The sequence below is a fragment of the Ptychodera flava genome, chromosome 14 (genome assembly GCF_041260155.1).
Source record: "Ptychodera flava strain L36383 chromosome 14, AS_Pfla_20210202, whole genome shotgun sequence".
NCBI classification, from domain to species: domain Eukaryota; kingdom Metazoa; phylum Hemichordata; class Enteropneusta; family Ptychoderidae; genus Ptychodera; species Ptychodera flava.
Window position 1 is genome coordinate 243,775 of NC_091941.1, and position 12,613 is coordinate 256,387.

The 12,613-nt window shown below is 35.9% G+C and overlaps 1 protein-coding gene across 1 annotated transcript in view; it reads right to left on the minus strand.

The window, feature by feature from the left end:
• Positions 1-4,536: 4,536 nt before the first annotated feature.
• LOC139148877 (regulator of G-protein signaling 7-like) overlaps positions 4,537-12,613 on the minus strand; it is a 142,273-nt gene continuing 134,196 nt past the window's right edge. Inside the window, exon 16 of the mRNA XM_070720306.1 lies at positions 4,537-10,554. The gene's annotated coding sequence lies outside the window, so the exon portion shown is untranslated. The remainder of the gene's footprint in view (positions 10,555-12,613) is intronic.

Genomic DNA, 12,613 nt, shown 5'->3' on the forward strand with positions numbered 1-12,613 from the left:
GCCCTCCATGTTCGCCTCGCCTCAGGTAGCTCTCGCCTCTCTTTTCCGTAGAGTGCCGACCATTCACCCTTCAGTAGTTTCCGGATTTTCGCCAATTTTTAAGCGAAAGTATGTTTGGCAAAGTTTGTGTTGTTGTTGTCGTGTGGCGCTGAGCGGAATTGGGTGCTGGCGAAAACGGGAAAGTTTTGAGCTTCGGGAAAGTGAGGTTTACCATTTTAAAAATACCTCTCACATTTTTATGAATATATAATGAGTGTGTTTGAACCAAAGTTGAAAGTCTTTTATCGATACTGTCTGGTTTTACTCAATGGTTTACGGTCAGTCATATTGTCTTCTAAAAGTTGGTCATGGAAGGACGTGTTTATGAAACTGCTGGCGTGTTATGTTTTGATTGGCGTGAAGCAGTGTTTCTGCCCTGAGAGCTCACAAAGTAAGTATGGTTGCTACGCGACTGGCAACACGATGCCATCTCGTCGTACTTTTCGCATAATCTTGTACAATTATCAACCACGAACAAAGTCTCCAAAAAATCTACACCTGTGAAGCTCATTTTAATATGAAAAGGCCATAGTCTACCGAGACGACCAAGAAACAAAAGGCATGCCGCGTTGCTAGTCTGTCTTTCTATTTGTCTGCGGTCTTATGCAGGTGATATGTGTTTACTTGCGCAATCATCAAGGGACTGAGAAAACTTGCAAAAACTTGTGAGCAATATGCCTTAGAACATGACATACTTTGCAATGTCCAGAAGACAAAATGCATGAATATTAAATGTAGTGAAATACTCTGCCGAATTCCACCTGTTGGAATAAGAGGTAACACAATACGTTTGTCAGTAAGTCTACATATCTGGGCAATACCCTATTACATAACCTAACGGACGATGGTGATAATATTTCTCAGTGAAGAGCAACTGTACCTTTGGCGTAAAACATAGACTTTTTAATGTTTTTTGAAACAATGTCGATCATGTGCAATTATAGTGTTTTGTCTTCGGTTCATAACATACACGTCTGTCATAATAATGCGTTACGTATGCTGCTGCGGTTGCCACGAAATGCCAGTGCTTCATCTTCGTTTGTTATAAATAATGTTAATATCTTTTCAGTATTGAGAAGAAAAGCAGTTTTTAGCTTTGTGAACCGGCTTCATTACAGTGAAGTGATTAGCTATAAACCATGTATACCTAATATGTACCTATTCAGAGTAAGTAGGAAAAAAGTACCGGTACTACCTATTTTGCTCGTTTTCAATTGTGTACAATCAAGTTCAGAACTGGTACTGTTCTGGTTTATCAGAAACGTACCAATCCATGACTTAGTATTTTTGTGAATTAGAGATCCTTTGAAACTGCATGTGAACAGTCAAGTTGAGAAGTGGTAGTTTTCTGATATACCAGAATCACACTATTTTAGCTTTATGCATTTTCAATATAAATTCATTAAGTATGCATAATTTATATCGCTGAATAGATACCATGAGTTCAATTTTGGTACAGTATCAACAGGTACAAGAAAAGCGTCCATTAGGCCAAGAAAATAAAAAAGTTTGTTTTTCATCTAGACATATTTCAAAATTGATGCGGTGACGCGGTTATTTTTTTACTCTCAATTTTTCTTTATTCTTCAATCAACAAGATTGCGGAAAAACCATGAAAACAACATAAGAATGCACGCAGAGATAAATGCACGGCAGTGTTAATTTATTATTTTTGTATAGCAACAGTTCTGCGGTTTGACTTTTAGTGCAGCAATGCACAGTTTTGACAGTGTTATATAAAAGTGACACATGTGTACAGTTGTGAATGGAATGTTAGTGTCCATTATTTTATTTACAGTTCTGTTTTATACAGCACTATGTTATGCACTATTGTTGCATATTTTTGCGTGTATTTTTTATTTTATTTCCTTATGAGCAGACAAAAAGGTTGAAACGGCGAGTCTGAATTGACAGGCAAGAGGATGAAAAAAAAAATCATTTTTCTTGGCTTTATGGATTATAGTTCTACATGGGAAAGCAATGGATGCATGTCACTGCACACAGTGAAGTATGTGGATTCAATAAAAGCAATAAAATTTCAATTTCCTGTATTATTGTTCTGCTGGTTTATATTTTCCATTATAAATGTAATGACAAATTAATCCTTTCAACTATGTATAAAATATGAAGTCTTCAGACTTGTCCTGATGTGTTGAAGTTTGTAATTAGACTTATGTTTACCTATTTTAGTTTTCCGCATTGAGAGTAAACGCCAGAAAGTTGAAACTTGGAATATCAGTCGTTAGAATGACAGTAAAACGGTTCCTTATTCGCATTCGCTAAATCTGGGTACTGGGGGCCAGCTCCTTAATATTTGCATTACTCCAACTGGGAACTGGGAGCTAACTTCACACCCCAGCTCCTAAGGCCTATTGGTATTTAAGCTTACTCGAACTGGGAACTGGGAGCTAACTTCACACCATTATTCGCATTTACTGGAACTGGGAACTGGCAGCTAACTTCACACACCTTTTCAGATGAGCGAGAAGTACATGTAAATAGCGCCACCCAGGAACCGGCCGGCTGCTGGAGAAAATGGCATCGTGCTTACCGGGTGCTTGTGCTCGATGCACCTTGGTAGGAACAATGGTGTGCGATCAGTTGCCCCATAGCCTGCATGTAAATTCTGCTTGTAATCAGCATTAATGCTTCGCAGTTTGTTCTCACAAATGTGAGGTTTGTGCTTCAAGGTGCTTAGTGTTCGCAGCCTCCGAGATTTAATCCTACAAAACACCTGATCACGACTTACCTTGATATTTATTCTTTTGCACTGAAAATAACTGCAATGAAACCATGCACATCTAAATCGGTTGCAATATCCATTTGTTGTTCCGAGTATGCCTCAATAAACAACAAATCACATAAATATTCATGACGCAAGCAAATATTTCTTACGGATGTCCAGGAACACAGCAGGCACTCGATTGGCTGGATCGTCTTCAGACTGCTGAATGGCCTGCTTGCGCAGTCCCTCCAGCAAGCTCTGCACCTTGCGATGGGTCCATATGACTGGTGTTGGTGGTTTTCTAATGGGTTACTGTCTTTAAGTGCTGATTTATACTTCGACGACTTTTCGCCCAAGGTATTACTACTCTTGTAGCACTAGTGTGCAGTGCATCGAGAATGCAATCAGGCAAATTATCCAGAAATCTGGTTGTTGTTGTTTTTATTGGGTCAAATCACGATAGTGTCCTTGTAGTGTTTCTTACAACATCTAAGCTTACATTACATTTGAAACAACAACACAATAAGCGTAGTTATATTCGTTGAATTTTTTGGTCAACAACAACAACACTAAACATGATCAACAACACAAACAACAACACCAACCAGATTTCTGGATTCTCTGTGGTATTAACATCTATGGTCAGTCACCAAACATAAGTGCAGCATTAAAGGGATAATGTCGGCCATTAAATTATCATGAATTTTGTTTGTACGAGACATTACTTATATTGTTTGACATGTTGAAAGATACTGAATAAATGCGTGACCATGCACATATTTGATCCTGATTTTAGACACGATACATGAAACAGTGGTGAAAATGAATTAATGGTCATGACCATTAATTCATTTTTGCAATGGTTTCATTTGTCTAAAACCGGGGTTGAATATATGGTCACCCATTTATTCAGTATCTTTCAACATGTCAAACAATTTCGCATCAAATAAAATTGATGAAAAATGTCCGACTTTGTCCCTTTAACTAGTGATATTTATCACCTAACTCTCTCATTAGACCGAAAAATTTAATGTTAAGCAGACTTGGCTCTGGCTTGCTTAAACATGCTTGCCTAGTTGGTTTTGGTCTGAGATGGAAATAATTCTGGCTATTAAAATTTGGATCAGGGCCAAGTAATGATTTCAAGGTGGTTACAGGTGATCGATTGTTGAATTTCAGACCAAGAAAATTAGCCAAGTACCACTGAAGTTTACTGGTATACTCAAGCTTTGACACTCTGGTATTATGCCCTCATAGCCAAGCAGTTCAGATCACTTTTTGTGACCGCTAGATGCAACGTATTCAGTCCATATTCTGGTTCAAAATATGACTTTCTCTGATGGCTTTCAAATTTGACACATCACTTCTCAGGGATGTTCTTATGTAACGTTTGAGCTAGCATAAAGTTGTATATTGTAAATTGTTGAGAATTTTTCACCCGTACCTATACCATATGCTTTCTATTGGGTTCAGTGATTATGACATTCTTTGGACGATTTTGTCAATTTAGTCCTTGTGCTGTCTTAACTCAAATTTGCTTGCTTTCTGTCGTGAGTGTTTGTCAAATGTTCTATTTTTCTCATTATTTTTCGTCAAAACATTAATTGAACATTCATTTCAGTTGCCTTTGTGTTGATTTTCATGTACTACACAAACAGCATTTCCATTCATTGTTTACAGTGAAAATTACAATTAACAGTGGAGCTTTACCAGCCCCTGTAAGTTCCTTGTCTATCTTTAAAGTTTTAATCAAGACAAACAGGGTCAGAAGATAGTAATAATAACACCATTTTTATTTTACAAGTTGTAAAAGTTATAAGCATACAATTTGATATGCCCGTAACATCTAGAGCAGTAATGGTTACAAGCTGGGGAACTACAACCACACAAAGAAACTTCGCAAAAAACCCAAAAACCTTTATTGAATAATGTCACATGTACATTGTTCATATGTACAAGCTAAGTCCTCTTTGGAAAGTAAAATTGCTACAGATAAAATGGGAGTGGGTCAATTCACAAACGGTGTCTACAGAAAGCATATTTCACAATGCAAGATAGAAAATTCCACCAATAAAATCATTAGTTTGTGATTACTCATCATTGGTCAAATTCAAGAAGTGTGCATTCTCTCTTACATCTTTCTCTTTTCATCTGTACACATTAATGAGATCTAATTACTATGGCAACAAGGTGATGTGTATCATGCTTATTTTTAATCTCTTTTTTTGGTTTTCTGTGATCATGCCCCCTTGGCATCAAGTTGTCTATGTGTGCAATGAAGAATTTGTAGTTATTAACGATGATTTTGGAAAAATTCAAAATACAGAGAATGAAAATGTACATAAGAAACGACATAAATACTGTAATAATAAAACAGAGAAAATGTTGTACACACTAACGCACTTTCTCTCTTTCTCTCTCTTGGTGTTTACTTAAATATTTAAATTATTTACATGAATAAGTTACTATCACTAATTGTTTATGTTACAATAAAGATTACTTATATCTCTACTTCTGTGTTGGCTATATACACACCTTTTATTATTTTTAAAGCCTCTGAACTCTTTTTTCCCAAGAAAGTTACTGTCTTGAAAACTTTTTCAGAGCAAAAAGAAGAAGTTTTGTTCAATATTTTCTGCCATTATGTGGCATTTCTATGCACAATATCACAATTCTCCATTGACATGCAAATTATAACCTTTAAACTCAAGTTGCTGGTGGAAAACTTCCTGAGGATTAAGTATTCTAGCGGTTCCTATCTTTGTTTTTGTTCGTTATGTTTTGTTTGTTTTTATGTACCACTCAAGCAACTGAATGACCAATGTGCCAAACAAAACGTCTGTAAAAATTCTCAAAATCCCAACATTCGGAAAACAGTGAGCATGGATTTTATTTATTCCACCTGAAAATTACTACAATCAACTGCAGATTAATTTACAAGTACATGAAAGATTGAACAATAGTAATTTCATTTTGTTTGTTTTTTTTTGCAAGGTGACCTGTTCAATTCAACAACATACTGCTCTGATAGAAAAAAACAACAGAGGCTTAAGTCAAATCCTATTTACAATTTTGCCGGTAAAAACAAATCATCCATACATGCTGACAAAAATGCATTATTTTGTGCTTACAGAATAATTGCCAATCAAATGTGAAATATTTCTAGTTTACATGTGATGGTGCTTTTGCAAATTTTGAAATACAAAATTTATTTTGTGTTTGAAGAGTGTCATGTCGTTAAACGTTACGATAGCATGAGCGTTACTGAAACCAAAACTGGTGATATTCGGAGTGATATTCTCAGTCTTGTGTGATAATTCTACTGATGCTGAACGCACTAAAATTTGTCCAAAATGTTCCTAGCATGGATTACAATGACAAGTTATAGAGGATCACTGACTTCGTCTACAGAAGCTCTTTAAAATAGAATTCTCTGGAGGTATACATCACTTTATTTCATGTGATTATCACAGTACTGATATATTCATCATCTTTTCTCAGCAAAATCTAGAGGTAATTTAATGTTCTATTTCAACTTGAACGAGAAGGGACAATCCAGTAACAGATGTGAAGGGGTGACCTTTGACCTTTGAGAGATATTTCAGCAGGTCAGTATGTGACAGAAGAATCGCTATCTGGGAAAGAAAGCTCAGGGACAACGTGGTTTGTCCACCGCATTGCCATTCCTTGCTTTGTATCCCTAGGATTTTGAACCTTCAGAAAAAAGGCAACACTTATTAAATTCATAGTGAAGTCACTGTGTGAAGAGAATATAAATAATTCAGAGCTTGCACATTTAAGTCTGAAGTAGAGCAAAGAAACAACAACACAACATGCTAAAACTGAAACTATGGAGAGAGTTGAAAGGAAATGACGTAGAAGAAAGGGAAAACACTGAGCTGATTCGAATCTTTTTTACAGAGGTAAATTTATAAAGTTGTCACCTTGCAAACTTTCAACAAATCACTTGTACGCTGAGTTTTGCTAACACGATAAGCAGTAACTTAGAGGAGCCAGCCAGTGGACCATCTGAGTCACTCAAAAAAGAAAGGCCACAAGAAGCTATCATAAAATTCATAAAATGCATCCACATCTATGGTAGTGTCATAGAAAACAGTTTGCAAGAAAATTAATTCCATTGTAAGAAAAACCAACGATTTCATTTTACAAAGACATTGAATCTGAGGGCAAAGGTTCTGGGGCAGTCTCTTGAAGTCATAATATATTTTTATATAATTTTTTTTTTATTATTTTATTTGATTTGTACATTATTTTCACACATGCACATTTTGAAATGCACCCTGTCAATATGACAAAGTAGTCAACACCAGCCATGCAAGGTCTTCATAATTTAAAAGACTCAATTTTTTTTTCATTTACTGATTCATGAAATAGTTAAAATCTAATTTTAACAAACGAGACAACATTCATGCAAAGAAAAGTGAAGTTCCTTTGCTGTATCAACGGACACAATCTAGACATTTAAAGATGGTAGTGACAAACTACAATCAAATTTACATATTGACTGATTTTCAAGAAGAGATCTCTTGAAGGGCACTAGAAGTATATCAATTCATTGCTTTGAAAATTCTTGTCTAGATATAACTCCTTTAAGCTACAGCATACATGAATGTGTTCAAAAGATTTCCTGTACACATCTATAAAGAAAGCACCAAGGTGTGGGATGTTCCCAAGTGATGTTTGTGAAAAAGAACAGTACATTTAGATTGTGGTTCTGTCTCCTGGCAACTAAAAACTGTCATTTGGCTCCCTGTACGTACCGAGCGTAGTCTGAACAAAGCCTCTGGTTCTTTGCCATGTCTCACTCCTGACTCAAATTTGTTTCTGGCTGGCAGTACACACCACAAAAATTCAAAACACAACTCTTTTGCGTAAACTTTCAACATGGCAGTTTCAAATTATTCCCTTTTAAAATGAAGAAGAAAAATTTGGGGTCGCTGTGCAAAAATTGGTTCTGGAAAAACAAATTACCTGATATTTACTAACACTTGAAATTCAAAATGGCCACATGTGATAACTGTATTCAGAAAAATTAAATTTTCTATTTTAACTGATATAGGCCTATGAAAACCTTATTTACTCCAGGAGCTTCTCAGTGAGCTCCAACAAGGAGTAGATGGTGCCTCCTGCCTTAAACACAGTCATACACATTGGTAACATTTGCATCATGAATTAGCTACCTGTTGTTGATACTGTTAGTCTGGACTATGCTGAGACGAAACCTTTCAAAATGAGTGAAAAACCAACAGAAAAACCTTTGTTGTTGAGTCAAATTCTCATTAACTCATTGTCATATATGATATATTTAAAAACAGAATCAGTACAGCATGTAAGACTAGCTATGTAATCCCAAACTTTCCAAACTACTCAGTCACACTGTGTACTATCCATCACGGCAGTAACTCTTGTTTTTAGGAATCAGAATATTTTGATGATAAATTCACTGGCATCCAGATATCTACAATTTTGTGGGGGCTAGTTTTCGCACTTTAAAAAAGGGTGCCAATCTGTTTCCAAACCGTATTCAATGATTTATAACATCAAAACTGTATCTCATATGCACTGCAAATCTTAATGTATCAACACAACAGTAATATATACTGTGATCCATATTGAGGTTGATACATTGTGTTATGTTGCTCATTATCAATAATTGTAAATGTGTAAAAGGGGATGTAATGAGGCTACTGAAACTTGGTCTACAGGATTGGCGTATAACATCACTCATCAAAACATATTTGCTCAATCAAGAGAGAGAAGAGTTCTAAAGAATTAGAACAAGATTTGTGTAACGATCAAATGTCTTTTGATGTTGATTTTCAGCATCCAAACTGAATTTCTAATGACTGGCTAGAAATGAAATGTATCCTAACTGTTCTGGGATCTGATACAACACACCACTTGGGAACAAACTTGAAAAAGACTGATGCAAACAGCATGGTCCTGAAATTTTTTTTGGTTATTTATTTTTTTGCTGTAGCTTCCGACTACGCTGACAAAGTGTGCTGAAGTAGAATTACACCAAGGAAAGAAAGATCCATTTTATTAAGCATGTTGCTAAGCAACAAATGGTACATGTACCAGTTAATATAAATGATACATTGGAGCGTATCTTGGCATGCATTATGTGTATTTGTCTGGCTTTGGTGTCTAAAATCTTATGAGACTTGCTCACCGATAATCAACGTAATAGAGTTGATCCTATCCTTCATGATTAGGATCCAAATATATCTAATCTCCACTGATCAGATACCGAGACTAGCTTTTTTTGAAATTGGGCAGAATAAAAAGCAGTGATAAGCTGTAATGATGCCATAACGTTCTCCTTACTCGTCCCCTTTTTTCATGCTAATGTTAAAAACATTTTCATGTTAGAAACAGGCTGTTGCTTCAAAGACTTTTCCTTCTTTTCCATTGTTTTGTAGACACTGTAGTCAGTCTCATATTTCACATTGATGAGATAGGATTTTTTCCATACTGTTGATGCTAATGCACCGAAGACTGCATTTTCAAAATCAATAAATTGCAAAGCAGTTTGAATACAGTTAAATATGCAAAACCATTGTCCAATAGAACTACACAGATGTCACTTGAATTTCAAAGTAGGTTTGTTCGACCCATATAACCTATTTCCTGGAATCTGGTATCAATATTAACTTATTGGACTTATTTCACTACCGAGGTTCATTCTCTATGCTACCAAAAGTCTGCCGTGAGTTACTTAAAATTCTTGACATATACATCTTGTTTCCAGAGTGATGTGAGAATTTTCATTCAAGTTTCACATAGAGTCTTTCACCTTCATGACAGCTGTTGCAATCATATTACCCCTCCATTCTTTCGATTTGGTTAAGTCTAGGAGACAAGGGGGTTCATGCCTATGTCGAGCATCTGGAGATTCTACCATCAGATGTCAAATCATGGCATCTCCATCAAATATATACATTTATAAATTCAATTGAAATTCTACTGAACAAACTAATTTGAAGTAGCGGGTGAAACACTACCATTGGAAAAAAACAGCTAGAGATTGCATGAGGGTGGGGGCTGATGGAGACATTTTGGCAAACATCAAAAGTAACTTTTTATCATCAAAAGTAACTTTTTATCAATTTTGTTTCCTGTGTCTTCAGAGCTACAGACAGACAAGAGTGCACTTACAGGCCTGTTTCACAATTTGTTAATTATTTTTATGATGTTCATACGTCTGATTTCTGTAAACAATGAATGGGTGAGCACAAATTGGATGTATTGCAAGTGCTTTGTAACCTTGGATGCACTAAAAAATGGAACTTTCTTTCAATCCCAAAATTGATCTCAATTAATGTGAAAAATCTGAAATGAAAATTGCCATAAAATCATGCAAGTGCATTGATGTGAGATAGACCCTATGATTCACAGTATTTGCTGCAAGACCTAGAATGTTAACTTTGATAAAACCCTTTCTAACAGAAAAAGCTGTCATTTGAAAAGTTTTTCACTGGAAAGAATTTGTCAATTTCATTTCCATTTTTTATGACTAGACGTAGCTTGTGACAGCCATTTAGAGTGGATTTAACTTGAATAAATACTGTCATAGTTTAGTATCAATGTTCCTGTGAGACGCTTTTCTTAAAAACGTCAAATATTTCATGTACAGTTGAAATTCAAGCGACTATCTGTTGCTGCTCTTCAAAGGATAGGTGTAGAAGAACTGCTGGCATGGCTGTTGAGGGTCTTCATCATCACGTTCCACCAATACTTGGAAGCTTTCTCATCACAAAACGGGCCTTTTAGAAAAACGGGAGGGAAGAGGCAATGAAAAGAGAAGGACATCGTTAGTCACTTTGACTTAAAAAAATGAAATACACTAGGTCTGCATTTGGAGAAAACTGAAATGTACAATTCAGTGATGTGTCATGTGATATGATAAATGACACGCAAATATTTTGTATTGTAAAATGGCCCGCTAACGGACTACAAAGGCATCATGGAAGTATCATGTAAGCTGTGATACATTATCACAGGTGTATACCTGCTTGGATCAAAGAACGAGCCAAAAGACTGCATTTATTAGTATGACTTTCCTATTTTGAGCCTGATTTAATTTCAAAAGTGCATAGTTTTGGTGTTATTTATGTTTAGGAATATACAGTGATATGGTTACGTTTGCAACTCAGTCCTGTGTTTACCCTTTGATTACCGTCCCAGTTTTCACTGTGATGAATGCGTATAATTAATTCAGAGATTGTTTTTATAATTTGCAAAAACAAACATCATATCGCTGTGAAGACGCATTTGCCTTGTCCCTGTTTGTGTAGTGTTAGCTGCTCTGATGACAATAGGCCAAACCTGGAATTCGAATCGACCACGGTACAAACAAAGCCATGTGCGCAAACGCGCATAGACGTACGTGTATTTCCATACGCGCTAGTACACATGTGGGTTTGTTTGTACCGGCATCAAGTGATTATTTGGGCGTACTGAGTCTGTAGAACGCATCGCGTCCTTTTTATTCCGGAGTAGAACCATTGATATTTTTGACTTAACTTGCACAAGGGATAGTAAATATAGAGTCATTTCTAAAATAGAACCATTTTGAGGATTCTGACTTGGTCTTCACTTATGACATTAACACATCCAATTTGCTTCCTAATTTGCTAACTTCACATTTCACTTCAGTGAATGGTAAGAAAACAGAATGATGAAACACTGAGTATTGTAACACTCATGACATTATGTGTGTAACTCCCATGATGCCTTTCACAGCCATGCAATTGACAACAAACGCCTTCAACCTTGTTTTGTCATTATATAAGAAAAAAAGTCTGACAATATTGAATGTTTCTACGAGATTCAGTGTATATTACCAATATGGTAAGAATGATTTAAAATATCATTGACTCAAGTGTCCCTTGAGAACCAAGTGACATTTTGGAATAGCTGGAATAAAAATAAAAATAGCTGGAATTTAAGAATAATATATTGTTGTTTTCACAAAAAATCCAAAGTAATTAGAGTTTATTCGTGGCATTCACTCAAACATTTTAAACACATATTTTGCACCAAGTATTGGTCAGTATCTGTTTCCCATAACACTGATATGTAGCCATAGAGATTACGCTCAAAGCATAAAGCAATATGCAGCCATACAGTTTTAAAGCATTAGGTTTGGTGTGGGGTCAACTCAGTACAAACACACATTTGAACTTTATAGATCTCCATTGGCACCAGAAACAGATATGTACCATCTGGCATTCTATCCATGAATCAGAAGGAAAAGACCAAACATTGCCTGGAAAACTGCACGGACAAGCCACTAACCATGATAAATTATGCGACAGCCAATAAAGGAAAAGTGGAAAGAAGAAAACTACTTGCACAGCAAAAATTACTTCAAGTTTTATAAAAAAGGATGAGAAAGTTGAGAATCTTTTACTAAGGAAAAGTACAGATAGTACTGAGAACAGACTAATATAGTATTCAGAGAGAGGAGTAATAGCAAAGTTTATAGAAGAAGAGCTTTATTTTCTCATTATAATTTTTGTCACCCATGATGTACTGTAAGGCTCCAAGAGTGTTAATAGCCAGGTTGACTAGCTTAGCTCTCCGCTATGAAGACAAGAAAGAAATATGAGCGGACGACAACCAAAAGTATGGATTTTAACTCATCAAAATCGGCAACTCCATTGGATGCAAAACTAGCGCATGAGGAAGAAATAGAAAGAGAGATTGGAAGTAGAATTGTATGAGAATGGGTGAAAGAAATGTGGAGAGGAAAACAGGGAAGGGGAGGAATGCGAAGGGGAATGCTAACCATTGCTGGATACAGTGATTGAACACCGGATA